Here is a 5,669-nt window from a genome sequence, read left to right as displayed (position 1 = left end):
TCATCAGTTTAGCATATATGGGCACCGACGATGTTTAAATTTTTTAGGTTAAGAAAAAAGACAGACGAAGAACTTTGAAAAACTATATAAGAAAAAAAGTATATTTTATTCATTTGCTACTATACCTGCACGGGATTTGATTCACAGACCTTATAGTTTGGTCTTTTGGTCTCTTAGATTTCAATCTAAATATAGAAAACAAAGTAGGAAACTATTCATTCAATTATTACTTCCAATATGCAACTTGCAGTCCTAGTTAAGACGTGTGAACACATATAAAAATGTTTGATATCGTTTCGATTACTCGGGACTATGGAAGCTAATCAAATCAAGCAAAAATGAGTAAATATTTAGAGGAAGAAAATGGAAACATGCAGTGAAGGCTAACCAGATAACTATAGCACAAAAGAAATTATATTTATGATGGCATCTGCATTCTCCAAGAGTGTTAATCGTATATGCCAGTGTGGGTGAACCAAAAGAAAGGAGTAAATTTCGTTAAGGGAAAACATTCAAACAAGAAATGAACAATATGGAAACAAATTAATGCGTAAAAGAATAAACACGTCGGGGGGAAGAATTTAAACAGAAAAAGGGTCCAAGAAAACTGATGGAATGCCTATACCTTTTAAAAGCCCCCTGCTAAGTTTCTCTGCAAAACCTGCGGGCGTGCCCAACGAAGCAGTGACAAGAACAACAACCTACCCAAGTAAAAACAAAAGAGAGCAAAAAGAAAAAAGAAGAGTCGGATTACATCAGATAGGTAGCTCAGATACAGATGAATCAGAAAAGGTTGTTATTAAACGAAACAACAGTTTAGGGAGGGAGGGAGGGACGGAAAACAGTTGAGAGCCAAAGGGAATAAAGATACTTGGGGGATCTAATTCAGTGGAAACAATGGGATTGATTGATACATTCAGTCCAGACCAGACCCCACAAAAAGCAATCTCGGGCGCCATGGATCTATTTTCTATGCATATTATATTTTATACATAAACACAAAAGGACTCTTGGGTTGTGGCTGTCATCATCTCTTATCTCTATTCTCTACCTAGATCTTCACAGACACCCAAACCTGTAAGTAAAAGAATTGAAATCTGAAAACTTGTCCTTTCAAAATACTCATAATATTCTTCCATCTCTTTTTATTAAACATTGATAAGGATATGATATGATCATAAAGCAGCTTGTATATTTCAGCAGCTGGGTCTTCTTCCTCATAAGAATCAACAAGTGGTAAATTAAAAAAAGAAAGAAAAAGTCGATTAGCAACTGGTACTTCAATTCTTCTAGTCTTATATATCTCCAGGCATTTTGTTGTTGTTTTTGGTGGTGTACTGTAAGAAACATTATGCCAAGTCAACATGTTGTGTTCAGATATCTAAATCCAAGGACATGGAAGCCTTCCCTTTGTTTGGATTAAGGAAGTCAGTAGGGATCAGTGGAGTGCCATTTTTGAGCCTTAATTGGAGAGGATGCTGAGATGAGGAAGAGCGTTGAAGAGGCTGTGATGCCATTGTAGTTGTGGATATCACATTATACTCGTCGGACTCCGGTATGGAGTAATCCATGTTCACCCCAAAAAGCCTTAACCTCTTGGCTGCTGCCTTGCCTTGGACCACCGGTACCGAATCAAACGCCACTGGCTCTAGAACTCCACCTTTCTGTTGCCACTCCATCATTCCCATTCCCATCTGTGGGGCTTCTGAAACCACTGCTGATCTCAGATAAACTACCGATCCCATCGCACCACCTTGATTCACCACATTGCTCCCAGAAGGATAACCTCCGTAGTAGCTATTTCGGCTAAGAGGGTTTATCTGTGACAAGTGCAAGTTATCTCTTCCTGTTGGTGGCGGCCGCATTAGCAATGGACTCCATGGGATCGAGCGGTGCAAGGGGAAATATTGTTGCTGATGATGTGGATGGAAAGAAACCTGAATCTCCGATGCATCAGGTCTCCGCCTCCAATCAATAAAAAGACGGCCTTTACCCAACTCACCGACCCCTCTCTGGAAAGAAACAATATCGCCGGCATCGAGTTTCTTATCCTTGACAAAACGGCTCCACCCTTTGGTCATAACATAGCTTTGGCTGCTACTCCAATAAGAGTACCTGAATCTCCACGGCTTCCCATTCCTGTCCTCGAAATTCAAAGAAGACCCTTCTCGTTCGTGGAAGAATCCAATGAGAAATACTTCTCCGCGTGTTGTTTTGGGATAACAAGACGGTTGAGTTTCCCTACATCGCTTGGAGTGACTACTTTTTCAAACATGTGTTCTTTCTCGATATTGTCACCTGCACCACTCCTGAGCTCAAGCGTTGAATCTGAGTCTACGCGTGCAGAATTAGCTTCACTTACCGACTGGGAGTTGCCAAGAGGAGGCAACTGGGTTTTGTACTCGGGAGAAGATGAAGTACAAGAGGAGGAACAGTATGAAAAGGGGAGCTTACCTCTACCACCCATCTCTTCTTCTTTAAACTCTTTTCTGCCAGATGACTCAAAATACATGGTCCACCGTCCACGTTACCAATTCTGATTTTTCTTTTTCTGACGGTAAACAATGAAGATGAAGAATAGAAACCAATCAAGGAAACGTAACAAGAAAGGAAGAAAAAGGGGGGAAATCGTAATCTAGTTGAGATTGAGAAAAATCAAACAAAAGAGACAAAGAAGGAAGACCAGAAAGTGAGTCATGCTTTCTTGATTTTGCTAGGGTTGAAGAAGAGTGCGGAAAGTCGGTGCTTGGACGAAACCCAAACACGAAAACAAAGAGCTGAACAACAGATGAAACCCCCAACTAGACGTTTCAATACAGATATATTGCAACTTCAGCTACTTTGTTGACCTTGGAAGAGGAGGAGAGTGAAAGAGAAATAAAATGAAAAAAAAATGAAGTTTATTTGGTGGTGTTATTGTATTTTCCAAAGGTTGCTCCCTTCACATGTTAGGAAATCCACTATATTTCCTCTTTTCTTTAATACTCTCATGCTTATGCATGAATGTTTCTAAAACCCAAACAATTATCAAATTTGGATTCAATTATTTGTAGTTATTATCATGTTTAGATGATTAATTACATTAATGGGTTTTACTGCATTTTTCATTTCTTATAAAAAAACTTAAAATCTTGAGAATTATGTAATTAGTTAATGACTATAACTTTCAGGAAAAAAAATCCTTTCTTTTAATTTGTGTAACCTTATTGAATCCAGTGTCATCTTAGGCTGTCAACCAATAGGTACAGAGAATTATAATTCATTAGTAATTACAAGAGTGTATTTTTCATAATTATTTTATAGTGTTTAATTTCAAAAAGCATCATAAAATTTATTTTTACTTAAAATATTACGTGTTAACAAAAATATTTTATTTTACTGTTGGATATATATATATATATATATATATTTTCTTATATTTAATAATAAATATAATTTCACTTTATAAAAATGTTATTCCATGTAAAATATTACTCCATTTTAGTAACAATTTTAACAATTGCAATAATTTCTTTATATTTTTAGAATTTGAATTGTGTAAATTCTTTGAAAATCAAATTATGGACCCTAAAAGTAAATTAAAGGCATAAAGCAGAACATAGAAATGCATTTCTTACATAAATGAGAGCTTAACTTCCCTCCATATATTAATGATGTAATTTAGTTGAGAACGAGGGACCCCATGAATTATCTGGTTGGCTTCATGTGAGCTTGTCACTGTCATAATCCTGGGTGGTATGCATACTTTTTTAGAATATAAAGCCAGCTGTTTTTAAGAGCACGAGCTTCATACAAGTTTAGCAGAATTAATTCTCCTTATTTTTCTTGTTTAAAAAGCACAAAATTAAATATATTATACTGGCCCATCTCCTCCTTGGTTGTGAGTTTGTATTTGATAATGTTTGTCTCTTTCTTGATTCGCTTTTACACCTCTGCACTAAAAGTCTTTGATTAATAGCGTTTACTGTTTGATTTTATATTTTGAAATGGTTTAGATGATAATAACATAGCATAGTTTATAATATCTTTTCACATTTCATAATTTCAAATTTTAATATAATTTTTTTCAATATTGATATTTTCATATTAGATTTTATTAGTATATGAAGTATGAACAATAATAAATTTACTTTTTTACTATTTAACCCACCAAGATAAGTTTATTATGTGGCAGCCACCACCTAACTATTTAAACATCTGGTTTCATCGGATACGAACAAGGAAAAAACTAAATTTGGCTCTGTCATACATGCGTTTTTACCCTCAATGTAATACAACATATTAAAATATATACAACCTTAATTATGTATTAATAAACCGCATCCAACACTTTTGTCATTATGTGCGGAAATTTTAGAATTTTATGGAGATAATATGATAATGGGTAGCTTTAAATTTGGAAGGTCCCCTGTCAGAAATCGAGCTACCTGGTCCTGGTGCACAGCCATCACTGGTCCAGCAACCACACTTTCCTGCTGCACAGAGATGGACCTAGAAAAGGATGGATAGGAACGATAGTTCTCTTTAAAATTTTAAATTTTTACATATTTTAGATGTTTTTTATTTTTTTATTAAAAATATATCTTTATATCATATAAATTTTATAAGTTTATTTTCCTCTAATATAAAACCACGTCTTTGCTTCCTCAACTCATAAAAGAAAGCCTACTGCCATATCAAGCATTGCGAAACTATGAGAGCAAGAATTAAATATATATCGATTAAAGCTGGTAGATGGTTTACATTGATGTACACAGATAGGTACCACTTCCATTTTAGTGCAAGATCTTCATCATCTCTAAATTGTTGTTTGAAAATAGACTGATCCCTTCCCGATAGGGGTGTTCAGATCCAATCCGATCCAAAAAAATAACCAAAAATTGATCCGAAAAAAATCGAAACCGATTTAGTGTGTTTGGTTTTTTTTAAAAAACCTATCGGTTCGGTTCGATTTCGGTTTGGAAATCTGGAACCGATCCAAACCGAACCGAATCGATGAAATGGAATATTGAATTTACAAGCTTGAAACAAACCCATCAAAAGCCCCACAAAATCTCGCAAAACCCAGATACATATATAGATTCAGCATTCCTCGACACGTACGTAACAATTTTGCTCTAGATTCTAGTCATCGATGCCAATGAAAAAAAATGGTGCAATAAATGAAAATAGCAAAGAATGGCGTTTTTCCCGATATATCACCTATACCCTATATATTTCCCTGTCAGACACCATTCAGACTATTTTTCCCGATCTAACACCCTTTGCAGTAAGGCGCAACCCCTGCAGCGCGCTTTACGCTGATCTGGAGCCATGTGAGGTAAGGAGCCCCCTGAAGCGCGCCTTATGCTGAGTTGGATACACGTGCCTAAAGCGCGGCCCCTGGGGTGCACCTTACGCCACGTAGGGCTATAGCGCGGGGCAGGGGCCGCGCTTTTCAATTATCACATGCTCAATTATCAACATGCATAATGCAAGGCGCAGTGCAGGGATCGCGCCTTGCATAATTTACCCGAACTTCTCAGCTTTAAAGCATCCTCTCTCGGCTATAAATAGTCCTCTCCCCGTAAACTCTCTCACAATTCCCTCTCAACCGAGAAATTAATACAACAATCCTTTCAACCAGTAAATAACACTCGGCAATCCTCTTATATTTGATTTAGAAGTTT

The 5,669-nt window shown here is 36.5% G+C and overlaps 1 pseudogene; it reads right to left on the bottom strand.

Moving 5' to 3' along the window:
- Positions 1-892: 892 nt before the first annotated feature.
- LOC120120834 lies at positions 893-2,933 on the bottom strand (annotated as a pseudogene).
- Positions 2,934-5,669: the final 2,736 nt, after the last annotated feature.

The sequence above is a fragment of the Hibiscus syriacus genome, unplaced genomic scaffold (genome assembly GCF_006381635.1).
Source record: "Hibiscus syriacus cultivar Baekdansim isolate YM2019G1 unplaced genomic scaffold, ASM638163v2 tig00110348_pilon, whole genome shotgun sequence".
Lineage (NCBI taxonomy): Eukaryota > Viridiplantae > Streptophyta > Magnoliopsida > Malvales > Malvaceae > Hibiscus > Hibiscus syriacus.
The sequence above is the reverse complement of the archived record's forward strand: the minus strand, read 5'-3'. Positions and strand labels throughout refer to the sequence as shown.